The 27729-nt window shown below is 46.1% G+C and overlaps 1 protein-coding gene across 3 annotated transcripts in view; it reads right to left on the bottom strand.

Annotated features, from left to right (window-relative positions):
- The window catches only part of LOC138510563 (uncharacterized), a 1136503-nt gene that overhangs the window by 668060 nt on the left and 440714 nt on the right, over window positions 1-27729 (bottom strand). The gene's annotated exons all lie outside the window — the stretch shown is intronic.

The following is a 27729-nucleotide window of genomic DNA, read 5'->3' as shown; positions in this document are numbered from 1 at the left end:
GCTCAACACCACAACACCAAAAACACGGCATGCAAACCTGCCATGCCCACAGAAGATATACGTGTACATGGGCAACGCTCCTCATCACCACATCACCAAAAACATGTTATGTAAAGCTATCATGCCCACAAACGGCTGGCACACTGTGGCACCATGCTCCACATCACCATATAACCAACAGCATGCACAACTTGGTACCGCACTCATCATCACCATCTCACCAAGAGCGATGCACTGCGGCTATCATCACTTAATCCCCTTACATCCCATGCACAATAATTTGCACTGAACACTACAATGTCTTCACCTCACCAAAGATCATTCCTTTAATGCCAGCGTTGCACTTCACACTGTCGACCCCTGTCTCTTCATCCTTCAATACATATACGCATCCTAAACTGTTGTCCACTCTTTTTCCCCAACAATGCATTTGAATTAGCTTACGAGTTCATGTTGCACCTGGAAATCCTGTAAAGATTAGTGGCTAACGTTACCCGTTGTAAACCTATGTGGATCTCTGCTCACATACATCCGACACTACCTTTGGAGTACAATGGATTCCCTAAAAACAGTGCATACTCCCTTCTACAGTTGCAGATATCCTTCACCCATATTACCCACCTCTTCATCTCGGCATAAGCCACTCCCTCCTCAAAAAACCTACAAATTTGCTGATAAGAGGACATGTCGCAAATCTGCGACCAAAAACCTGCAAATCTCGAACTCATGATGTACATCTACGTTCCATCAGTCGCTGCAGAGGCGTTGCTAGGAGGGACTGAGGGGGGCTATAGCCCCAGTCTTTTGGTTGTAGCCCGGATAGAAGCTCAGGGGTTACAACCAAAAAGGCTAGCTAGCCCCCTGTCCTGACAGTCCCGAAATGAGCATAGCCCCGGATCTTTTCCTGACCTAGCAACACCCCTGGTTCGCTGCTGCAAATTTGACAAAAAACAAATCATCAAAATCATGGATAAAACATCCAATTATCCGCTGTGTGTAAACACTACCAACTACACATTTCGCTGCATCACTGCCAGTCTTTCTTGGCTGTGTCACCTCCACCATCCTGAGGCGTCGCCTCTTACTGGCTCCCTTTTTTTAATCCATTGTGCTTTGCATACGTGGGTTGGTATCCTATCCTCATCGCCATTTTTGTCAACATGTATGTATGGTTTTATAGTTGCTTAGTTCAAGTTAACTTGCGTTTCTCAGCAAGTCCATAAGATATTACATGGAGGGCCCACCAGCACTTAGCACCCAGGTCCCATCTCTACAATTGACTAATTGGAACCCTGGGATTGGCATTCTACAATTCACATTAGTACCCCGGAGTGTCATGCGCACTCTGTGAAAGCTAACGCGATTGGTGAAAACGCGGGCTGTACCTGACAAGGATTCCCTCGTTCTAAGATCCTTGCGCCGCAGCGCCAAACAAACTTTCCTTGTTCGCTCGAGATTTCCGTGTGAAACGCCATATCTTCTAAGTTCATCGGCGCAGCTGTTTTCTCTGTGTCAATTGAAAAGTCGTCACCCCGCATAGGTGATAAAAGCTGCTCATGGCACAGCAAAGCAAACGCACGACTGCAAGCCATATTTTCAACATGAGAACGGTGAGAAACATAAACTTCAATCTCTTCGGCTCTCACACGTTTGAGGAGTGGCTGGAAACCAGTGATGCAGAAACAAAGGACAGACACCACAGTCACACTGGGACCAGTACTTCAACTATCTCTAGTAGTGAGGCAACAGTAACAAGCAGACATGCTACTGTGGGCAATGTGGGTGTGGATGCTATTGAACTCAGCAAAGAAGAAGCAAACATCCAACCGGCAAATAAATGGGCCATTGACACATTTATAAGCTGGCTTTTTAAAAAAGGACACACTACATCCTTTGAATCAGAGCCTATACAGTCCCTGGCAACACTCTGGTATTTGTATGCCGAGGTTCACACTGCAGCTGGATCAGAGTACCAGCCACAAAGCCTAATTTCATTGCGGTCTGGCATCAACCTTCATCTTAACAATCCGCCATTCAACGGTAACATCAACATAATGCACAACCAAGCCTTTTTAAATGCAAATAATGTATTTGTCAGTATCATAAAACGTCTACGCAGAGCAGGCAAAGACACCGCTGCACACAAAAATGCTATCTCTCCCCTCGACCTACAAAAACTACTTCCTTCTGGTGTATTCAACATTCATTTTCCTGATACCCTACAATTCAAAGTGTGGTTTGACATTCAGATCCATTTTGCCCGTCATGGCCGTGAAGGGCTTAGACTGTTACCCGCCAATGCTTTTACTGCTGTCACCAATGAAAATGGCAATGAGTACGCCATCCTTATATTCAATGAGCTCACCAAAAACCACCATCCACTTTTTAAGAGAGACCGCAGCAACCTTAGTGGCCACATGTACGCCATACCTGATGACCCTGACTGTTCAGTGAAGTCGTTGGTCCATTACATATCCAGGATTCCTCCTGATGCGCCTTGTTTCTTTGTAGCTCCCCGTCGCCTCACAGAAGAAGAGCTACTAACAGAACAAACAAGGTACTCCAAAAAACCACTATGCAAAAATACTCTCGCCAATTTCATGGTGAAAATCAGTCATCACGATCATCTTCAAGGCAACTACACAAATTACTCAATTCGTGCCACACAGTGCAACTACTATCCAATGCGGGAATAGAATCGCATCAAATTATGTCTGTCAGAGAGTTATTGGCAGCCACAAGCAGCGGAAAGAAAGTGGTCATCTAATCTCCATCATGGATCCGGCAACCTGTCTTCTTCTGCATCAACATCCACTGCAACTAACACAAACAGTGTACCTTCACTTTCCAATTGTGTTCCATACTGCACTGTAACCTCATCGGTCACCTTTGAAAATCCTGTTTCTAAATCAAACTCTTTTCCACAATTTACAAACTGTTAATTTACTTTCCTCAGAAATGTTCAATTCAATTCACACTGCTAAATTAAACCCATTTAAGTATGCTATTGCCTGCTTTCCACTTCTCCTTTCAGTTGTACTACAGTAATTATTGCCCACGAAATGTGGTTTCCCCTTACCATTTTCCACAGTTTGATGTTACAGCTTGATAACGTTACGGATTTGTTTACTTACATGCACACTGTAATCATTCCAAATTACCATTCTTATATTTTGTAAACTTCTGTTTATTTATCGGTTTGATGTTACAGCTTGATACAGTTAGGGTTGTGTTTACTTACATGTATGCTGTAACCTTTCCAAAAAACATTCTTATATTTTGCGAACTTCTATTTATTTATCTGTATGAACAATTGCATTTTTGTGCTGCAAAGTTTTGTTTTTCCACCATGCTCCATGCAATTTGATGTAACATCTAGAAAAAGCAGTTCATTTTTTCGCACCACATTTCAATTTTTCTGTGACTTACAAAACCTTTTTGTGTAATAAAGTGCACGTTTCTTTTTCACGCTTGCTAATTCCCTGACTACTTTTTCTGCTTCCACATCAATCACGCCTAATTGTTTTACACAACTGCGCTAGTATTCCGCTAACAAATAATTGCCCCCATAATTTCATACACACAGGTATTCATTCCCCATAACAAATTTAAATGCACCTGTTCCTCAATTACTAACATGTTTCACTGGTTGAAAATTCCACGTTTTTCTAATGCTCTTCTAGTTTCTTTACCCAGTGACCATTCCTAATGAAAAATGCATGTTAGTAATTGAGGCACAGGTGCTATCCATAAGCACATTTTACAAATTTGTTCTCCGCATTTCCGTGGCACCTTTTTTTGTTGTTGTTGCAAAACAAACCGTGACTGTTTCAAATCCTGTCACATTGCAGCGCACCTCAAACTCTTCACCCAATATGGCCGCTAGGCTTCCCGCACTGCAAGAACGTACAAGGCATTCCATTCATTGGAAGCACTCAGCACGCCTCACGAAGAACGGAATTCTCACAACGGCGCAACAGCACGAAAAGGTAAGTTAAATAAAATAGGCATTCTATTGATATTAATATTCCAGGACTTAAGCCCTGAATACTAAGAGCAATAAGCCCCTCGACGCAGGGGTATTACCGAGTCAAGGCAAAGCCCCGGCGCCTTCGTTAAGGCCCTAACTTTGCTCGTCACTATAACTCTGGGCCCTGGGGCATTTCTTGACTCTGTAATGTCCCACGGCTTAAGTAATACGCATTCCATTCATGACCTCACACTCACTCTGACATCACGTACATCAACTTCACCTGATAAAACAGAAACTTGAGATTACCCACAAATGCATTCACGAGCTTGCCCCCCCCTACCTGACGAACAGAATCACCAGGCACTCCGCCACAAGACCGCTTAGATCTTTCTACGCCAACACCATTGTCAGGCCTACCTTTCGGAAAGTGCGTGCTGGTGGCTCCAGTTTCCCCACCCTTGCAGCCACGCACTGGAACGCCCTGCCACCTGACCTCAGACTCATCGAGTCCCACCTTGCCTTTCGTAAGGCTATCAAAACCAGACTCTTTGTGTGACTTTAACCTGTTTCTGCCTTTATGCCTGCTAACTTGTAACTAAGAGCCTCCGAATGTAATCTTAAATCTGTGTTTCCTCTGTAACAGCGCCTCGATGCCTCATGGGCTGCAAGTGCGCTTAACAAATGCAAATAAATAAAAAAAAAAAAAGAAACGCACACAAGACTCCTACAACAGAGAGTGTAACCACCCTCCCTCTTAAAAGTAAAACTTCCATTTGAGGCACGTGTTTAAATAAAACTAAAACAAACTGTGGTGGTTCAGCGCAGGGTCCTGGCTGGCTGCACCAAAGTGAATGGCCTCTCAGTGTTACGTTTGTTGATTTATACCATGCACCATTACCATCTAGGGGCGATCTCCAGGTGCTGAAATGGCTCTGCAAGAAAGAGGACAGGGCTGGCTAGTGAGGATAGAGTGATCGGGTAGGTCCAGAAACAGGAGAAACTGGTGTCTGTTGGCTTGCAGATGGTTGATTGCATGCAAACGCTTGTTGTATCCGTATGGGTATTAGGGGAGTTTATACTTGGAGGTAAGACTTTAGTGAGTTAGTAAGTTTTGTAAGATATCCCAGTGGTTTGTAGATCCCCAACTCTTATTATCAGTCTGTACTAACTCAGAACCTTGGTAGAGTGGCAGAGAAGTCAAGCTTATATTAAGAGGAAGGTGTGAGCTGTAGGTAAGTAATTACCCTAAACTAGTAAGTAAAGCACATTAAAGAAACAGTTACACATACATGTATATTTAAATATAGATTTATTATATTTACACAAGGTCACTGTTAAAGCACAATAAACCATGACTCATAGGTATACTTTTCAATGCTTCCAACTAGTCACTTCTTGGTTGGTAGGTGCTGAACGCATACAATTGTTATAGAAGTTTGATAGTTCTATTGGTAATACCGCACACCCACAAAATAAAACGGTATTTGGATTTAGTCTGCATACACATTTAAGATACTGATTTTTTGGAAGAAAAACCATTTGTTAGTGCTATCCTAGCATAACTTCAGGTTCTAGAGGCAGTTTTGCAGCACAGCAAGTTGTGTAAAGTCAAAAATGCAACCCTAGCTAAAAGGCAGTTCGTATCGGTTTAAAATCTTGCAAAGCAGAAGAAATCAAAAGTTCTTGTGAATACTTTCTAGTCTCTTGGAAGGAAGATACAAGAAGGTTTAACCAACATTGGAGACTCTGATAAAGGACTCACTAAAGTAACCCAAGCAGTGGCGGAGGAAGTAGGGGATTTCCCTGGATACCTCTATGTGTATTACAATGCCCTGGAGCAACTTTCTGGAATCAAGGTAAGCAATACCCTTTTCCCCACAGTACCTTTGATTAGACGAAAATGTTTGTGCTCGATGCTCCGCAATGTTGCAGCTCTGGACCCACCCTCTGGATTTCTTGGTCTGATGAATGAATGCAGGACAATGGACAGGATTTCTCAGCAGCAGTCTTGCAGGAGAACCTAGGGCACAACTTTTATCAACTTCTTGGTTCACTCTTTTGGTGCATTTTCTGCAGAACCAATAAAAGGATGTGGATCGCCCAGTCAATCTTCTTTTCTTTCTGCAGTCGTGTACTCTCTTGAAGAGGTCTGGGTGAGTTGGATCAGATCTCCGGAGTGTCCTCGAGGGCTCAGAAAAGATTTGGGCCGATTTGGATTTTCCTCAATGATGCTTTTGAAATGGACAGCAGGTCTCCTGGTAGTAAGGTTTTGCTGCTCTGGAAAATTCACAGGACCTGGGGAGATGGCTCGAATCAAAGTTTGTCTTGGGACTGGTTGTTCCCACCAGCCAAAGGGAAGGAGCCATCCTCTTCGGAGCTCCTCTGTTGCACAGAAAACAGGGTCAGGACAGCAGTGGTTGCTTCACGATCTTGCAAAGGGTCTGCAGGCGTCTCTGGTCATCTTCTTCTTCAGTTACCTCAGCTTCCAGTGGTTGACTTGCTTTTCACTCCAGGAATCACACCTTGAATACAGTTCCAGCACACACTCCTCTGCAATCTCTCTCAGGAATTTACAGAAAGGGGCGAGGTGAGGCACAGTTCCCCTGTACTATCCTCACCCCGTTGCATGCCTGGATGTGAGCTGCCTCGTGGTAACCAGGCCGCCAGCAGACAAAGTTCACATGCATGTTCACCTGTAAGTTAAGTGTCTGCCTGTGGTCCCTTGTTCATTGCCATTGTCCATTGTTCATTATCCACTTGCTTTTAACACTTCTCGGCTACTGTGAGGACCTGCGCCCTTTTAATTGAGTTTTGGTTATCTTTTGACGCATAGAGGCCCCTCATTGAGTGACTCTCAAGCCTTTTGTACTTGCATTTTGAAATTCTTTCGTCAGCACAAGGTGTTTGAGTCTTTTAACTCTGGATTGGGTGAATGCGGGCTGTTACTGTCAGCTCTTTGAGCCCTTTATTTTGGGATTGGGTGACTGCTGGGCTGTTGCTGTCAGCTCTTTGAGCCCATTTCCACACAGGGTGTCTGCAGAGCTGTTGCTTTCAGCTCTTTGAGTGGTGTGCAGGCTCTGTATACAGTTTGCAGTGTTCACAGGAAAAGCTGAGATCGGAGTCTCTCTTCACTTGCTGCTACCTGGAGCCTTGGAGTAGCCCTCATAAGCCCTATCCTAGCGCAGAGCACACAGTGTGTGCAGGCTGTGGGTACAGTTCACAGTTCAAAGCTTCGCGGCTTTCTGGCCCTGAGTACACAAACTATTTGCTACTGGTTCCTCTCTTCTGCTTGGAATCTACATCGAAAGAGAAAAAGTGTGAGCTTGGTGCAGAGCTGCTGCCAGCGCGGTGACAACCCGGAAGTACGTTTCTAGCAAGTGGATTGATTTTATCCCTACTAACTGCTGGGCTCCTACACAGCTGTAATAAAATGTTTCTAGCTGCTTCTGGGCTGTGATCTTTTAGATCACCCTCTTATCCCCTCCGTCCTCCCCTGGTTCCTCCCCTTTCTTGTTGCATTCTTTGGCTGACTGAACAACGAAATGAAGAAGACCAACATAAAGCATAGATCGGGACTGCATAGCAATGCTTTATTGAGAGGAAAATGTGCCCGCAGTCCCACGCTGGCTCGAAAAACTGCAAAAGAAGCACCCAAAACCAAAAGGGGAAAAATGGAACGCAGATCAGGGGGTTGGGGGGGGTGGCCCTCTAAGCACAAAAACCAGGATTCCAGGTTATTTTGTTGTCATGGGCCAGGTGTCTACCCAATTGACAAATATAGGAACTCCAGCAAGCCTATTAATGCCTGATGCCCTGATTACCTGTACGGGTACCTTAAATGATGCAACTCAGCCCATGATGTTACAGTTGAGCACGTCTGGTGATACTTGTGCACATTTATCTAGCTCTATGCAGTCTTTCGATAACAATGGCTCCCTGCTCACATTGTGTAAATCATTATGAGGTAATCCTCAAGATACAAATAATACGGAATGTTTTGACAAACAGCCAGAGAATCTATCTGGCAGCCCAAACCTTGAGTCCCTGGCTGCTGACTTGGAAGCTGCAGCAGCCCCGAAACAGAGCCACGAAACACATGTTCACCAGTGTGACTCTCTTCTGACTGCGAAACGAATAATCCCGTACCTAAAGACTATGATGGCAAAATTAGAAGCATTGTTTATGCTTTGCTCTGTGGTGGCATCTGGCCATCGTGGTTTGGAAAAGAAGTTGGTTACACTTTGGAACGGGAAATAAGAGGGAAGGTTATAACTATCCAGCCAGGGGTAAGCCGTACACAACGAGGGCTTAATATGGAGGATATTGGGGTGGCCCCTGACTTCTTACCAGAGGAGACACCCGACCTGCTACCATCTGTCAGGCTGAGATCCTGGTGTCTGCGGAAGCTGCTGAACCCCCGACAATCCACCCAAAATGTGGCACTCTGAGCTGATAATATATATACCGCTCAGTTTACCTCACTTCCAGGGGAAAGGGGGAATGGACAAATAAACAAACACCAGGCTGGAAGCTATCAACTTGCTGGTTCTTCACCTGTAGTTGAAACATAAACATGTAATACACCTCATTACTCAATGGGTTACTATACTAACCTTAAACTCTATATCCTTATCCAAAATAGTCAAAAACCATACCTGGTACTTCTCTTCAGTATGCCCAGGGAAGTGATAAGCAGACAAGACTTCCTTACTTGTTGACCAGAATCTTAAAGATCATTCAGCCTTCTCAGCAGGTCCATGAATGTAATATTTCACTTTGTAGTTCGTCTTCTCAAGATTCTTGAACAAGGTCTAAAGTTCTTCAAATAAGTTTAAGGAAGTTCTTTTAAGTTTTTGTATTTGTTATTATATTTTCTTTTTTGAGTGTCTTTTACTCAGGAATTAAACTTGCGATGAAATCTTCACGTGGAAAATCCAGCACGCGCGCTAAATCCAAACCGCGGGTAAAACGCATACGCGCTGAAAATCCAAACCGCGGGATAAAACACACGCGGTTTAATCCAAGTCGCGGGAAATATGCACACGCGATGAAAATCCAAATCGCGGGAAAAAACACACGCGCTTTACTCCAAGTCGCGGGAAATACGCACACGCGCTGAAAATCCAAACCGCAGGGAAAAACACACGCGCTTTACTCCAAGTCGCGGGAAATACGCACCAGGCTGAAAATCCAATTCGCGGTTAAGACGCACACGCGCTAAAGTCCAAGACGCGTGTAAAACTCACTCGCGCTAAAGTCCAACTCACAAAAATACGCATATGCGCAAAAACCAAATCGCGGGAAAAAGCACACGCGAACTCACGTAGAAAAAACCCTCGCGTATATGAACAGTAAACGCAAGTCCAAAGTTCACACTCGCGCTTCACTCGCACGCGCAGAGTCACACGCGCAGGCACAAAGTAACGGGAAAAAAATCACGCGCTAGTTTGAAATGATAAGTAGGAAAGAAAACAAACGTACGCGCTTCAGTTTTAGATACAGATTTGCGATTTCAATCCTTTTAAATTAATATAACCTTTTTACAAAGTTCATCAAAACATGGAAAGTCACTTATCTTGTGTTTGAGACTTGAAAACTTCTTTTCTCAGAAAATTGGAAATTTCTCACTCCTGTCTTGTGTCTCCACCAAACTCCATACACGACTCCTGTTATTTTATCAAAGATGCCGCTCGACCGCTTGAAACTTGACACCCTTGAACAAGTTAAGCAGGAGCAGCAAAGCACACGACCTCTCAGCTGGCAAAGACGATGAAAGGCAGTTTAGAATGTTCACTGTCCTCCCTATAAACAATCTCCAGCCAATTAGAATTTAGTCTGAGAACCTCCATCTTGGCTTGGGGCATTTTCCATAGACTGCAATGAAGGTTAAGGGCAAAATTGGCTGTTTAAAAATATAACCCATAATAACTTCCCAAAACCTTTCTATACTGTGTCTCCCCTGACCCAATGTAAATGTAAAATGATACTGTATGTAAAAGAATATGTCGCTCCAACCTGACAGTACCTGACACCAACCCATATGTGAGCAGTAATACCGGAACTTAGGGTAGGTCAGAAACACAGATCTCGGTCTCTTCTGAGGTATCAGAGGCCTCTTGGAGATAACAAGACTCAGTGAATATTGCTGCTGGGAATGAGGAGGATGCCCTAGAAGCACTATGCGTGGATATCTCTAACTGGGATTGCAGACCCAGCCCTTTAAAATGAGGTAGCAATACTTTGAGATGAATGGGGATGCAGAAGATACTCAAACATCAATAATAAGACTAACTTAGAAAGCTGGCAAGGTTTGACTGTTTTAATGTCAATTATCTAAAACAGGGAATACAACGGACATCAACAGATGTCTCACAGCATGATCTCAAAGCATTGTATAAAAAACATGAGTTATATGGCAAAAACGTGTCATTACCGACGTCAACCTACGTATTTGCTGATGTCATCCTACGCGGCAAACTACAAAAAGCTAGTGGAAAAAGTGATTGGGTCTAAGGGAACATCTAGGTATAAGTTCCATAGTAGCCTAAGAAAGTGATAGGGTCTTTAACGTCAAGTGGGGCAACTAAGCCTTCCCTTCAAACAGGTCACTGTGAACGTCATCAAATACACAATGTCCCATTGGTTATACAAACTATAGGACTCTTAACTATACGGCTCCCAATAATTGGTTGGCACTCTTACATCAGTCAGTACTTTTCCACCTATGCCAGCGGCATGCAGGCTGGTCTCCAGGTGCTGGTGTGCTGGTCTTGACCATAGCTTCTGAAGGCAAACGTCCCCAAAAGGCATTACCCTCCCCTCAATGAGAGGCAATGAAAGACACACCCAAAAGGGAATGAGGCTAGGACCAAGTGCGGGTAAAAGTAAAAAGGTTCTTTATCTAATCAAATAGGGCATGTAAAGGACTCTGCAAGCTCCGAGAACGCTCTGTCTGACAATAAAGAAGACAGTCTTATTTATTACAAAATGTTGACATAGAAACCTGCACACTATAGAGGGCACATAATCTTGGGGATTAGGTGGCGTCGACTAACTATAGGTGCAGTTGTGAAGACATCAGCGTGGTTCCAACGTGAGTGGATAGATCAGCTGGGCTCATCGGGTGGGCTGCCAGGCCAGGCGCGGTCTGTGTCGTTGATGGACGGATGCCCTGACTTTCTGCCCTTGTGGTCACACACACAACATTCATTCATTTAGATAATTCTGGTTGTCCTGTAAATCCTGCAATAGGTTACTCTAAAGGTTAATAAGACACAGGAGGAATACATATAATGTGAGGCTTTACCAATACATCAAGACACTGTTACTTCTGACCTGTTGGCCGGGTGACATAAACCTGGGGGTCTGGTCTGAGGGCATGGGGTGGGCTGCACTGTCATTCTGGTCTCCGGTTAATGAATAACTACTTAATGATGTGTTAGTACAGGGTTGAATATCTGTTTCACAAGGCCCATTAACTTCGGGTGAACCGGAGGGCCACTGACCAGCGAGGGTGTACCTCTGGCCCCTTGGGGCAGTGGGGTTTTAGGACCGGGTTGTAAATAATTCATTTGCCCGACCATGGCGGTCTGGGACATGGGGGAAGCGAATACTTGAAGCGGGTCCAGCAGAATGGGGGGAGGTAAGGCTGTGCTGCTCGCACACCAGCTTGTCCTGGAGTGCCTTGGTGGGAGGGGAGGGGAGATGGCCTTGGGTGTGTGCGTGTGAGCAATTTTATGTGCTTAGGCTGCACACCGTGTAAAACAAGGAGATGATTAATAAAGTCGGTAATATAAAAAATGATCACACATTTCTACCGTCTATACATTTGTATATTATTTTATATCTGTCTACGATAATTTGGCATTGTTACATACATCATTAAACATTGGACGACTATATTTTAGCAATGTCACACTGTTGCAGCTGAATAACACATGAGGTAGCATTAGGTTTGATGGTGTACTCAGAAGCACAGAAGCAATACATTCCGAGATGATAATACATTTTCATTCTGGCTTACACATTTAAACATGTCCCTCTATGCACATACACACACACACACGCGCACATGTTTGCAGTAATGCTCTGTTTGCCTTCCTTTCTACTTAGCAGCATTAGTTAGTTAACCCTAGGCGGTCAGTATCACTTTCTTTCCATTACACATGGTACCATATATGAGCTAAGACCATGCTTGTTTTACCAAAACCTATGAATTAGTTCTTTCTTAAACATGAATGTTTATATTTGATATAGCAACCTTTGTAAACCATCAGGCATTGGAGTGTGTTTAAACATCGAAAAGGGTTCAAACAAAGTGGGTATTGACATCATATATTTTTACATGTTACGGGTTAGATGCAGGGTCGAGGCCTGTTCTGTTAGGATGGTTTTCTCTTATTTTCCAGACTTGATCCGCAAGTCCGGTCACTTCGAGGACAGTGATGTACTGCGGAAGGTAAATGATAGTGTTTGTTCTGATACTTGTTCATGTCTGGTTGCTCATGAGAACGGCTCTCAGCGGATCTGCCATGGAGTGGAGGTGCCAGGGGGAGGGCATGGCTCTCTGTAAGTGAGGTCCAAGCTGCCGCATTCACAGGCAGGCTGTCTCGTTGGGTCTCAGGTTGTCAGTATCTAAAATGGAGTCCTGATGCTTTCCAAAATGGTATCCATGATACAATGATACAGCATGATCAGTCCTGTGTGTCGATCAGTAGTCACCCCTCGGCCCTGGTGACAGGGGGGCCCCTGATGAGCCACAAACCTCACAAGGTGGGGTCATGCAGGGGAGGGGGGTCTCCTGGACCTATCCTCCCATACATTTCCCCCTTTTGTTACTTAAGTAATGAATACTGTAACTCACCAAAACTTTGGCGCTCTTTTTCATCCACAACAGCCTCGTCCCATGCTGGTGTACCTTTTATTGGCATCCAGGCTCTACATACCCCTCTCAGGCTTTCCCCTCTCGTAGCATACTCATCGGGTGTGCAAGTCATATATATACATCCCCCATCCCCATCCAGGTCCAACCACACCTCTGTATACCATTCCCTTTCGTGGGGTTCCCTTATTGTTGTGTAATACAACCTATCTACTATGTCCCTATCATAGGGTAAAGGTACCAATCTGTACTTTGGCCCGGGATCCTCACCTGTTTGCACTTGAGCCTTGTGCATAACTTGTGCCGCTCCTCTGGTGTTGCCCATTGCCACCATCATCATTGTGCCATTAGGCACTGCATTTGCACAACATCGAAGACCCAGCTGGCACACGCAAAAAATCAAAAGTAAAAATACCACAATAGGCATCAGCATTTTGATCGTAAATCCAAGCCATGATGGTACCCAAGAGAAGAGGTTGTCAAACCAGGTGCTGGCAGCTGCTCCTCCTTCAGTTTTCATTTGTTCTCCCAGGTTGTGCACTGATGCGGTGACAATGTACCATTATCTGCGTCTTCAGAAGGTACGAATGTGCAACATGCACTCCTGATTTTTCGGCAAACACCGCCGTTCATCACCGTTAACAGGTCTAGGACATACCTGTTCTGCATCGTCATTAACCGCAGGGCTCTTAGCTCCACCTTGATCATGTTAAACCCTTCTTCATTGTTGTTAGCTAGCTGGATCAGCTCCCAGCGTGAGATCTTCAGCCATTTTGCATTTGCCCGTGCCTGGATGCTTGGAACGAGTGAGGCAAAGAATGTTTCTGCAGAGCTGAACAGTCGATACTTGTCTGGAATCTGCACCAATAATTCTGAGGAGGCTTTGGATATGTAGTTGGATGATCGTCGCCTCCTCGATAGCACCTCTTGCTTATTGCCAGAAGACAGGACATACATTTGTGGCTCTTCTGTTGGCGGAATGTTTTGTTCACGGGGGGCATCTGGCACTCCTTTGCCCCAACAATATGGCTCTCCGGAATCACCATCAATGCTAAGTGTAGTGTTGCCAATGAACATGTGCCCCTCCAAGAATGTGGGAGGTGCAAGTAGGCCTGTTTGCCGCAGACCCAGTAAGTGTCCATAATTGCTGCTGTTCCCTTCTTCATGTCTGGGATAGTGAGTGTCCGGTTACAGTTCTTGTTCACACCCATTGGGTTATTTCCTTCCCCCTGGAAAACGATATTTCTCTTTGCAATTTGAATGGCTTTTCTATGGCGGTCACCCAGGTCAGTTTCGTGATATGCTCTTTCCAGATTAGCGTGCATGTTCTTTCGACCCACTGTAATTTGTCTGCTGTCAACCCTCGTAGTGCCTCAGACTTGCACGATATTTCTTCGTCTTTCCATTTATTGTCCAAAAACAATGTCCCTTTGATCACAAAAAAGGCTCTTTCAAGCATATCACTCCTTTCACTCTTGAGTAGCAGGTTTTGTCATTCTGCAGCATTTCAAAGGATACTTTGTGTGCCTGAAAGGTGTTCTTAATTTTTCACAAGGTGAGATGAAGGAGACACTGGGCATCTGCAAGAGGTAATTCTTTTGGCAACAGGACTTTAGGTGTGCCTGAGGCGTGGGGGATCAGGGAACAGACATAACAACTTTCGTTGGTTGTCTGTTTTGCAGTGGAACTCATGCCCGCATTTGTTTGACTGGTATGGATGTCTCGGGTCTTCTATTGTGTCTAGACCCAGACCATAGTACTCGTCATTTTGTCTCCTCCCCACCTCCCTCTTCCTCCTATTGCTTCTAAGGTAGCCCCTTGCTTCTCGGGCTATGTGTGATTTTGGACCCCCTTTCCCCGCACCCCCGTTCCCATTCATCATACAATGACATAAACTTCTCTGTCATTTCTTCATTCTCTTCCTTTTCTCCTATATGTACTGTAATGTCTGTTGTGGGAGTAGCTTCTAGTGATGGAGGTGTGGCAGTAGTATCGTATAGCCATGACATGAATGAAGGGTTGCGGTCATTTAAGCTGTACACATTATATTCCGAGACATTTGGGAGTGAGGTTGGGTTTATACACGTGCTGCTATGGATATTATTTGGGGGCTGCGCTTTAGGTGGGATTGTACCATAGCCCCATACAAGCTGAAATCCATCCCATATTAAGTAATCACCCTCTTTGACCACTTTGGTTGCATTCTTCGTGTTAGTTTCATTCCCCCTCCCCCCTCATTCATCTCGATAGAGATGAATGAAATGAACCTGTACGTAACGAGACCAAACATCATTGTAAAGAATAAAACAGCACACACAGACAGGCCACATTCATACGAATATCTACACCACTTAAATACATTATTTACATTTCTAACTGCCCTAATACTATTTGTTGCGGGCTGCTCTTTCGTTGCCATGGTCACGCCTTTATGTTAAAACATAAAAGCGTATTAAGCATACTTAAACAGTTGACATTTCCATTTATTGAGAGAGAGAGAGAGAGAGAGAGAGAGAGACAGAGACAGAGAGAGAGAGAGATAGAGAGAGAGAGAGAGAGAGAGAGAGAGAGAGAGAGAGAGAGAGAGAGAGAGAGAGAGAGAGAGAGAGAGAGAGCTTTAAATTTATTTGCATTTTAATTTTTAGCTTTCACTTATCACCAGAACACTTTTGGCATTTTTTCATTTTTTCCATACTTTCAACCTTTTACTCAGTATCCATATTTTATGTGCATTCTTTTGCTTTCCTCTTTATTGTTAATTATCTGCTGTTGTCTGTGCTTCCTCTTCTCGTTCCTCTTGGACACTATCATATGCTCTGCGTACGTCTGTTAAATGTATCCAATATCTCAAGCCCTTTACTTTCACTGCAGTCGGTGTGCAAAATATTACTTCATAAGGGCCATGAACTCTTGGAGCATTCCATCTCCATACAAAACTTCTGACATAACTTAGGTCCCCTGGCGTCAACTGCCCTTGTGGGCCTTGCTCGACAAATGTTACTGTCTCGTTCCCTTCTTCCCGAGTAAATGGTGGTGCAAGCTGTCTTGATATCATGCAGGCTGCCCTTGTGAGTTTTGTCAGATAATCAGTAAACTCTTTGCCTAATATCATGGCCCTTCTGTGTGCATCTGAATGTCTGGGGAGTGGAGAGTGTGCTGTATGCATGCGTCTTCCCGTCACGATCTGATGCGGTGACAAATGGTGGTCCTTGCTTGTCTGATTTCTCAGCTCGAACAAGGCCAGAGGCAGGCAATGGACCCAGTTCTTTTTTAGTGAAAAACACAATTTTGACAGCCTGCCTTTTACGAGGCCGTTGATCTCCTCAACCGCGCCATTGCTTTGCGGATGATAAATCGAGCACAGCTTATGTTTTATTCCTAACAAGGCAGTTTATTTATTTATTTATTTATTTATTTATTTATTTATTTATTAAATTTATATAGCGCGCAGGCAGCCCAGGGGCATTGTGGCACTTTTACTTGCAAGGAAGACTTAGTTACAATGTGAGCAGGTTGTGCCTTGGGTTACAGTAAGGCAGTGACCTGTGATCAGATATACCACATAATACATCATACAATACAATTATGAGGGCTAGGCCATGTAATTGTTAGATGAACAGGGTCGTTTTCAGGGTTTTCCGAAAGGCGGTCAGTGAGGGTTCAGAGCGCAGGGAGCTAGGGAGGGTGTTCCAGTGTACGGCAGCGAGGTACGGGAAACTGGAGCCCCCTGCTCTGGTCCTTTTTACCCTGGGTACTGAGAGCATGCTGGCATAGGGTGATCTAGTGGGTCTTGTGGAGGAGACCAGGTGGATCCTCTGGGAAAGGTACATTGGGGCGGCAAGATGGACACATTTGTGGGTGATGCTTAGAGCCGTGAATAGGATCCTCTCCTTTATTGGGAGCCAGTGGGAAGCTTTTCTGGCAGCGGTGATGTGCTCTCTCTTGGCAATGCCTTGTGCGGCGCGTAGGGCACTGTTCTGTATTACTTGGAGCTTCTCAAGATTTTTGTTGGAGGTCCCAAGGAAAAGAATATTGCAGTAATCAAGTCGCGAGCCGGTTATGGCCCTGGCTATGTTAGTGCAAGTGTCTTTTGACAGATAAGGTCTGATTGCGTTAAGGAGTTTTGCATGGTAAGCGGCCGAGGAGGCAATGGCGTTTACTTGTCTGGTCATGGATAGATTGGAGTCTAAGTAGACGCCTAGTGTTTTTACCGTGTCAAGTACTGGGATCGTGATTGAGTCAATGGTGAAATGGCTGAACTGAGTGTCAGGTTTCTTGATGGTGTCAGGGGAGCCTACGAGTAGGAGCTCAGTTTTGTCGGAGTTAAGGCAGAGGCCGTTGATAGCCATCCACATTTGAATTGTGTTGTAGATGTTGTTAAGGGTAGCAGAGTCCGTGTCATAGTCGCCTGTCAGAGTGAGAAGGATCTGTGTGTCGTCGGCGTAGTTGGTGTAAGAGATGCCCATGGCATCAAGGATGAGGAAGAGGGGGCGGGTGAAGATGTTGTAGAGGGTGGGGGAGAGGCAGGAGCCTTGGGGCACCCCACATAGCATGATAGAGGGTGATGCAGTGGCTAGGTCAGAGAAGACCTGCATGGTCCTGCCTTGGAGGAAGGAGGTGATCCATGTAATGGCTTCTTGAGAGAAGTTGGCTGTGGAGGAGAGGTGGTGGCAGAGGATGTCGTGGTCTACAAGATCAAAAGCTGCCGACAGATCCAGGAGAAGGAGCAAGACAGGTTTGCCTTGGTCCCTTGCGTCGTCCATTTGGTTTTTTAGGTCGAGTAGGGCGGTCTCTGTCCCATGCCTAGGGCGAAAGCCGGATTGTCTCAGTCCAAGGAGGTTCTGTTCTTCGAGGAAGTGCTGGACCTGCAGGTAGGCTGCTTTGTCTAGAATCTTGAGGAGGAAAGGGACAGTGGTGATGGGGTGGTAGTTATTAGGGGAGGTGGGGTCAAGTGTGGGTTTCTTTATGAGGGGTCAGACCCATGCTTCCTTTAGGCAGGCGGGGACTCTCCCTGTGGTGAAGGAGGCGTTGACGAAGGCTGTTAGAAAGGGGGCCAGGGTGTCTGCGCAGTCTTTGATGATGGAGGCAGGACAGGGGTCGCCTTTGCAATTGGAGGGTTTTATGTTTTTCATAATGTTGATCATGTCGTTTTCTTGGACGGTTTTAAACGAGAAGGTGGGTGGGGCCTCAGTGGGTGATGGGGGCAGTGGTGGTGGGGAGGGTGTAGTGTGGGTGGAGAGTGTTAGTTTGGTGTTCAAGATTTTGGCTTGGAGAGAGCTGATCTTATTGCGCATGGCTGTTTGGATGTTGTCACACCATTCTTTGTCCTTAGTGAAGTTTTGGGGGGTGGGTGTGGGGTTCTCAAGTTCCCTGAAAATGGCGAACATTTCCTTGGTGTTCGAGTTGGCCTTAGTAATTCTCTCTTCGAAGGATTTAGCTTTGGCTTTAATGATGGCTTTCTTGTAATTAATTGCAAGGGATTTGAAGTTGAGTTTGTCTTTCTCATCCCGTGATGTTTGCCAAAGAGCTAATGCTGCCCGTTTGTCGGAGCGTAGTTTTAGAAGGTCTTGGGTGAACCACGCATTAGCGTGTCTAGTGGGTTTGGTTTTCCGAAGTTTAAGTGGGGCGATGGTATTGATTGCTGCTGTGATGGCCGTATCATAATTTTTTGCCAGAGTTTCCGGGTCGTTGGAGAATGGGGCTGTGAAGGCAGGTCCCTGTAAGAAGGGTAGGAGTCTTTCTTTGGTCAGTTGACGGGCACTCCTTGTAAGGGCAGGTGGCAAGGGAGGAGGGGGGTGGGATGTGGTTGTAGTGGTGGGGATGTTAAAGGTGATGGTGTGGTGGTCGGACCATGGGGTGGGGGTGTTGCCCGTGACTGTGATGGGGCAATTGTGGTGGGCGATCCAGTCTAGTGATCTGCCTAGGGCGTGTGTGGGGTTGTTGATGGTGTTGACGAATCCTAGGGTGGCTAGAGCTGTGTCAAGTGCTTTGGCTGTAGGGTCTTTGGCGTCATTCAGGCCAAGGTTGATGTCTCCAAGGAGAATGGCTTTGGATGACTTTTTGAGGTTGTCCGCCAGGAGGTGGGTGATGGAGGCCTGGAAGTCTCCTAGGGGGCCTGGTGGTCGATAGATGAGGTGTAGGGTGATGGTGCATTGGTGCGAGATGGTGAGTTTTAATTGAAGGTAGTCGCTGTTATTGTTGATAGTTTTGTCAGCCTTTCTGATGGTGATTGAGTCTTTGGCTATGAGTGCGACACCGCCTCCAGTGGTCATGCGCTCTTGTCTCGTGATGGCATAGCCAGGTGGGAGAGCGAGGGATAGGGCGGGGCCTGAGGCTTCATGTAGCCAGGTTTCGGTGACCATTAGAAGATCTAGATCTAGGGTGGTAATAAGGTTGTGGATGTCTAGTGCATGCGCATTGATGGAGCGGGCGTTGATGAGGGCACATTTGAGGTGCGGTTCAGGGGTGACATTGATGGTCGGGGGTGGCCTATCCGAACCGGTGGGAGGCATGTTTTCTGGGGTCATAGACACAGATAAAGTGGCATTTGCATCATTAGGTAGCAAGGCAGTGGTAGAAGAATTGCAGATAGCGGTAATTTCATTCAAACCAGTGGGGGGCATGTTTTCTGGGGTCATAGACACAGATAAAGTGGCATTTGCATCATTAGGTAGCAAGGCAGTGGAAGAAGAATTGCAGATAGCGGTAATTTCATTCAAACCAGTGGGGGGCATGTTTTCTGGGGTCATAGACACAGATAAAGTGGCATTTGCATCATTAGGTAGCAAGGCAGTGGTAGAAGAATTGCAGATAGCGGTAATTTCATTCAAACCAGTGGGGGGCATGTTTTCTGGGGTCATAGACACAGATAAAGTGGCATTTGCATCATTAGGTAGCAAGGCAGTGGTAGAAGAATTGCAGATACCGGTAATTTCATTCAAACCAGTGGGGGGCATGTTTTCTGGGGTCATAGACACAGATAAAGTGGCATTTGCATCATTAGGTAGCAAGGCAGTGGTAGAAGAATTGCAAATAGCGGTAATTTCATTCATACGTGTGAGTGACACATTAACAAGAGTCTTAGACATTGTATCCAATGCAAATGGCTCACGGTGGTGCTTGATAAGTGGGGTCAGCTTCGTTGTGTGGATTAGTTTGTGGTATAGATGCAGTACTGGGGAGGTGGCCTTTCGGTTAGTTGTAGGTAAGGTTCTCGACTGTAGTCGTGCATTGCGTGCACTTGTGGGGATGGGCAGAGTGACCAATACGCTAGGTAGAGTACGTGTGCGTAGACGGTCTCGCCTTTTTGCGAGTGTGTGGGGTAGTTCCGGAGTGCGGGACTCCTTACCTTGTGATTCCAGCAAGAGTCCGTGGTAAACGGCAGACTTCGAGCAGCGAAGAGCTGCAAAGAGGAGTGCAGGCCTTGTCCTCTGGCCTTCTCCTCGCGGCTTCGCCTGGCGGTGAGCCCCGTCTCTCTTTATGGTGGGGGGGTGGAGCCGGCAGGGCGGGAAGTATGTATCGTATCAGGCTGCGGGCTGCGGGCGGGAAGCGGTGTCGTTTCGGCGCCAAATTCAAAAGATGCTTTGTCGGTGCCCATGCCTTCCAAGGCGGGGGCCTTCGCAATGTGCGCGAGATCAGCTGGAGCTCCGAAAAGCAGATGGAATTCTGCTGCCAGCTGATCGAGCACAGCTGATGGAGGCACTCGCAGCGGAGCTGCAAAGAGGAGTGCAGGCCTTGTCCTCTGGCCTTCTCCTCGCGGCTTCCTTGAAAAGCTTGTTAACAAAATGAGTGCCGTTATCTGAGCGAATCACGTTGCAAATTCCCCAGCAAGGGAATACTTCCCTCACCAAGAACTTTGCAGCGCATTTGGCATCAGGTCATGCAAACGGCCCTGCTTCAACCCATCTGGAGAATGGGCAGACAACCACTATCATATACCGGGCCCCATTACACCTTTCCCCCATATCTGCATAGTCAATATGCAGCTCTCTGAAGGGCCGTATTGGTTTGGGTATTGTGCATCTAAGTGTCCTCAGTGTCATTCCTGAATTGTATATTTGACATGTTGTACATTCCATTACCAGTTTGGATATATGCTCCTGGAAGCCTGGCACAAACCAGTCTTCTTGTATTTCTCCTGCTATGTGTTGTTTAGCATTGTGGGCAGGGAAGTGTAGTTGCTGAAATGCTATTTCTAGGAGCTTGAGGGGCAAAATGGCACCAGGTTTAAGTTTTATATTGACTGGGGTAACTCCATGCAGTAATCCCACATCATGGGGGCCTGCAGTCCACAGATTGATGGGCACTAATTTCATGTCATCATAAAAGAAAGAAGGTGGTGCCCCCACCACTGCCATCAGCTGTACTGGCACCTGCCTTTGTTGCATCATGATGTCACAGGGTATTGCTATTTCCATTATTATCTCACCGTCACTTTCAGAGTCTGAGAAAAGATCTTCGTATGACAGATCCCGCAATGCAATGTCGGCATTGATGCACAACACTGTGCACCATTCGCAGCCGTGTATATCCATTGCAATTACGGCTATTCTCTTAGCTGAGATTTGAACTGCGTGTAAATCTAGGGACATTACTGTTCCTGGTACAATCTCTGGGCGTGCTATTGGGCGGAAGATGAATTCTGCTGGTACTCGCCATTCTAGCTTTTTCAACTCAGGTACTACTTGTGCCAATGTTTTCAGTCCTTGGATAAACATATCGGGATCTACCGGTATGCCACGCACTTCTGGTGCTGTTGCTCGTGTATGCACCACCAGCATTACGCGCAAAGGACAGATCCCTGGGGTGGAGCAAACTATCCCTCTCTCCGTGAAGGAGATAGTCATATTAAGCTTACTGAGAAGGTCCCTTCCGAGCAAGTTAATCGGGGACTGTTCGTAGTATAGTAGGGGTGCTCTTACTGTTTTACCCCCCACTGTAACCTCTAAATCTTCTGTGTAAGGAACTTCGACAACAGCCCCAGAGAACCCCTGCATCTCCAATTTATGATTAGATAGCGGAAACCGTCCTTCACGTAAACATGATTTTTCAGCTCCTGAGTCCACCATAAATATGAACTGTTTATTCCCTATCTGCGCTCCTATCAATGGTTCCTCTGCTGCATTGTAGGTCGTAGATAGAACAGGACACGCAAGTGTTCTCTGTGGGCTGTCCTATGCTGGGTGTCTCAAGTTCCCCCCGTTGACTGAAGACATTCCCTGATACCACCGCCACTCCGCCATATGGGGCCGGCGCACCGTTAGCAGTAGTGGTGAAGGGGTTACCTTGTGTGTATTGCATATGATCGTGGTGTTGTGGATGATGCTGTACATTGTGAGGGTGTTCTCTTCGCTGTTCTACATATCCCCGCTCTAGCTGCCCTTGTGGCCCTCCCATGGGTAATCCATAGGGGCTCCCCGGGTGTGGATGACCACATTGTTCGACATCTTGATACACATTGTTTGGTCTACTTCTGCATTCTCGTTAGAAATGTACCCACCTCCCACAATTCCAACAGTTCCCTTGTCCCCCCCCTTGGACCTTGACCTCCATACCCTCCATTTCCCCCATACCCTTGACTACCCTCTCTGCGGCCCCTGTACCCACATCGTCCTCCGCGAGGGTCCCACTCTTGCCACTGCAGACCTCCGTATTGCTCCTGTCCATTCCACTGTGGCTGCCTGTTGCCTGCCCAATTTGCTGCCATCCTCTCTTGTATTGCTACCAGCCCCTCCTCCTCATCCCCCTCCCTGTCGTGGGGGAGCGCTGCCACAGCTGCAGCGACCTTCACGAGTTTCGTTTGTTCTAGCTTGGCCTCATCTGCCAAACTTTTTTGAGCAATCTCTTTCTCCCTTTCCTTTATTCTCTTGCAGTGGTGCACTATTATGCTTTGTATTTCTGGCCACCCTTTTGCTTCGATCCCCACTATTTTGTCGAGTGCTTTTTGCACCTCCTTTGGAAGCCCTCTCTTAATTATGAAGTAAAATAAAGATGTTGACTGATACCAGGGTGTGCCCGTTTCGGCTCTCCACATCTCATGCACCCGGAAAATGTAATCCATAGCATTCTCCCCCTCATTCATTGTGCACTGCATTACTGATTGTAAATATGGTGTGTCTGGAAATGTTTCTCTTAATGCATCCCTTACCCTCGCACGCACTGTGTTAAAAGATGCTCCATCATGGCGATCACAATCCAGTGTCACTCCCGGGAAGCCAGCCTTTGCCCACACTCTATCTGCTTGGTCGCCCACTGCCGATACTAGCAGACGTTTGACATCTCCTACTGCTAATGGCACTCCTGCAGTGTGTTTTTCGAATGCATATATCCACTTACTTATGCCTCCTGAGAGCGGGGGCAATGATTTTAGCAAATTAGCTTTATCCATCTGAGCCCAGGGTATATAATTTGGTCTCCCACCTCCCCTGTGTATCAATGGGAGTTGTAGTTTGCCCTTTGCCATCTTGCCAGTACTCACCTTCAATCCTTTCCTTCCTAACGGTGCCATTCTTCCCATTCTATTCCTTAACCTTCCTGTCCATTCTTCTTCCATCGTTCTCCCCAGTGATGTCCCTTCTCCCCTACCGGACCCTCCTCCCATTGCCACACTTAGCCTCCCACCTTCCTGTTCATAGTCCTCCATATCGCACCATAATTCTTCCATGCCCCCGGTAGCCATTCCCTCATCACCTGTATTTTCATCCATTTCCCGCGGCCCCAGTTCTACTATTCGAGTTGGCTCTTCCTGAATTCTGAACAGTATTTCCCCTTTCTTCCATCCCTCTTCAGATGTTTTGTCAAGTGCCTGGGCTCTAGGTGTTTGCTCATGTCTAACAACACTAGTTCCATTCTGCTCACATATATTTCTTTATCTAGATAACCCATCTCTTGCCATGGAGAGCCTGGAATCTAAGTCCTCTGTCAATTTTTCTATATCTACTGCAGGGGTCCTTACCTGTCCGCGCTGTCTGGGGCCCTCATATGGTGGTGGTGCAGTTGGTCGTGGGGTGGCTGTAGGCGCTGCAGGGGGTACATATGTGGGGTCACTATAACCTTCTGCTGGCACTGGCTTGTTTAGGAGAGGGTACAATCGTGTCACCTCAATCGATCCCTCTGTTCCTGCCTCGTCCTTTCCAACTTCAGGTATGAGCAAGGGACTATCAACTGTGGAGGGCAGGTTAGACACCGACTCTTCCTTCTGAGGGGAGGCACCTCCTCAAATAACCTCCACAAGTCTAGTATTTCTCTTCTATTATGAAATTGTTTTCCTTTGTACTTCATGAATATGCATGTGGCCACCATAACTAGGACGCTTTTATCAAACAATCCCCCTTCTGGCCACACTTGGGGTAGCCCTTCTCCCTTAAGTTCTGTGACCCACCGATCGTGGTCTTTCTTTATACGTTCAGCATAACCAGGTAGGTTTTTACAGATGTGGGCCAGGGGTGTTTCTGCCCCCATATTGTGTTTTCAGTCAGTTTTTTTATCCTCTTGTACTATTTGCATTTAACGCTGTGTAGTATAAGTGTGTGTGTGTGTGTGGCTTCTATCTTAGTCAATTCTTGGGCATATGCAAAAGGAATACTTGCTCGTACTATTACTACCTTTAGATCACAAACACTAGCTTACAATATTGTTACCTTTTCATCTTACCGGGTCACACTTACGATGACCATACCATAGAGCTATACAATGTCATCAATTTAGCATCATTTCTGTGCAATTCATTAAAACATGATTGACTTAACATATGCAACATGGGAGAAACACTTAACATACTTTTGACATACAACACATAACATTTACCCCTCCTTTTTCCTCCCTGCTCTGTGCTTCTCTCCCTGGTAAGGTCCTCTTTCCCTAGATCATCAATTGTCCCTACACCTTTTAGACCTTTTATTTTTGTTCAACACCAAGGTACCCTAACTATAGAGGAAAGAAAGAGAAAAAGAAAGTAGCAGTTTCTAACGTATTCACTGTGTCTCCCTATTACCAGACACTTTTATTTTATTCTCCACCTTTTTACTTATTGCCAGTACTAGTTGAGATAGCACTACGTGGAGCCGCCTTCTACCCCCTTGCAGAGCTAGGTTCCCTTCTCTTATCTTCTCTTATTTCACCCTTTTATCCTAATGGCCATATGCAGAGAAAGTAAAGTAAATACAAGATAGTATTAATGGTTGAAAGTACCCCTTTTAAATGACCTTGTGTACCCTGACTCCCTTTTCCTTTTCCTTTTACAGTCACTCGCACTTAATACTCACGTGCCCGTCTTGAATCGAGATTCTCCGGACTGGGTCCCCCCAGGCAGTGCTGCCACACACTCAATGGCCGCCCGCTGGCTCCGGCAAGTGGTACTCAAAGGGTTTTTTTGGAGCGGCATCCCGTACCCTTTGTTTTATTCTGTGCGCACGTCTAAGCGTACCAGTTGCCGTAGACGGGCAGCTCTCCTGAGCGGGCGCACCGTGCGTCTCCACTGCCACCCGGAATCTCTCGCGCCAGAGGGGACGATGATGAATTTCAAAAATGTAATCACGCTTTCAGGGTCACCACTGAAGGCAAGCGTCCCAAAAGGCATTACCCTCCCCTCAATGAGAGGCAATGAAAGACACACCCAAAAGGGAATGAGGCTAGAACCAAGTTCGGGTAAAAGTAAAAAGGTTCTTTATCTAATCAAATAGGGCATGCAAAGGACTCTGCAAGCTCCGAGATCACTCTGTCTGACAATAGCAAAGACAGTCTTATTTATTACAAAATTTCGTCATAGAAACCTACACACTATAGGGGGTACATAATCTTGGGGATTGGGTGGTGTCGACTAACTATAGGCGCAGTTGTGACGAGCCGCTCCGTGGTTGGTGGACATCAGCGTGTGCCAACGTGGGGCGGATAGGTCAGCTGGGCTCATCGGGGTGGGGCTGCCAGGCCAGATGTGGTCAGTGTCGTTGATGGACGGGTGTCCTGACTTTCTGCCCTTGTGGCCACACACACAACATTCATTCATTTAGATAATTTCGGTTGTCCTGTAAATCCTGCAATAGGTTACTCTAAAGGTTAATAAGACACAGGAGGAAAACATATAATGTGAGGCTTTACCAATACATCAAGACACTGTTACTTCTGACCTGTTGGCCGGGTGTCATAGACCTGGCGGTCTGGTCTGAGGGCATGGGGTGGGCTGCACTGTCATTCTGGTCTCGTTAGATGTAGTGAAGAATCACTTTATGATGTACAGAGTTGAATATCTGTTTCACAAGACCCATTAACTTAGGGTGAACCGGGGGGCCACTGGACCAGCAAGTGTGTACCTCTGGCCCCTTGGGGCAGTGGGGTTTTAGGACCGGGTTGTAAATAATTAATTTGGCTGACCATGGCGGTCTGGGACATGGGGGGAGGCGAATACTTGAAGCAGGTCCAGCAGAATGGGGGGAGGTGGGGCTGTGCTGCTCGCACACCAGCTTGTCCTGGCGTGCCTTGGTGAGAGGGGAGGGGAGATGGCCTTGGGTGTGTGAGCAATTTTCTGTGCTTAGGCTGCACACCATGTAAAACAAGGAGGTGATTAATAAAGTCGGTAATATAAAAAACGATCACACATTTCTACCATCCATACATTCGTATATTATTTTATATCTGTCTACAATAATTTGGCATTGTTACATACATCATTAAACATTGGACGACTACATTTTAGCGATGTCACACGGTAGTAGCTGAATAACACATGAGGCAGCATTAGGTTTGATGGTGTACTCAGAAGCACGGAAGCAATACATTCAGAGACGATAATACATTTTCATTCTGGCTTATACATTTAAACGTGTCCCTCTATGCACATACACACACACGCACATGCTTGCAGTAATGCTCCGTTTGCCTTCCTTTGTACTTAGCAGCATTTGTTAGTTAACCCTAGGCGGTCAGTATCACTTTCTTTCCATTACACATGGTACCGTATATGAGCTAAGACCATGCTTGTTTTATCAAAACTTATGAATTAGTTCTTTCTTAAACATGAATGTTTATATTTGATATAGCAACCTATGTAAACCATCAGGCATTGGAGTGTGTTTAAACATCGACAAGGGTTCATACAAAGTGGGTATTGACATCATATATTTTTACATGTTACAGGTTAGATGCAGGGTCGAGGACTGTTCTGTTAGGATGGTTTTCTCTTATTTTCCAGACTTGATCCGCGAGTCAGGTCACTTCGGGGGCAGTGATGTACTGCGGAAGGTAAATGATACAGTGTTTGTTCTGATACTTGTTCGTGTCTGGTTGCTCATGAGAACGGCTCTCAGCAGATCTGCCATGGAGTGGAGGTGCCAGGGGGAGGGCATGGCTCTCTGTAAGTGGGGTCCAAGCTGCCGCATTGACAGGCAGGCTGTCTCGTTGGGTCTCAGGTTGTCAGTATCTAAAATGAAGTCCTGATGCTTTCCAAAATGGTGTCCATGGTACAGCATGATCAGTCATGTGTGTCGATCAGTAGTCACCCCGTCACCTGGGCCCTGGTCTCTTGTCTCTGCATCTCTTCCGGATGCATCAGTCTTACTTCATGTGATGTCACCAATCTGCTCTTTTGCTCATTTCTGACTCTTCTTCTGGGATTTCATTCAAATGATCATCATAATGCCTTGTATGCATGTATGGCTTTCTCAATGGGTACCTTGCCTCAAGGATTCCCCCTGGTATTGGTATTTTCACTGGTACTGCACGTATGTCACACTCTGGTTCCCAGCATATAAGCAATACGGCCAAGATGCTTGAGGTCGGGGGTACTTGGCTCCTTCTCTACATCTCCATGATGGAGAAATCGCATTCAGTAGTACTGGAAAGTAATACAACCCTGAGGTCTCCAGCGAGGCACGTTTCCGTA

This window comes from Ambystoma mexicanum, chromosome 6p (assembly GCF_040938575.1).
Source record: "Ambystoma mexicanum isolate Mex_15411 chromosome 6p, UKY_AmexF1_1, whole genome shotgun sequence".
NCBI classification, from domain to species: Eukaryota; Metazoa; Chordata; class Amphibia; order Caudata; family Ambystomatidae; genus Ambystoma; species Ambystoma mexicanum.
The sequence above is the reverse complement of the archived record's forward strand: the minus strand, read 5'-3'. Positions and strand labels throughout refer to the sequence as shown.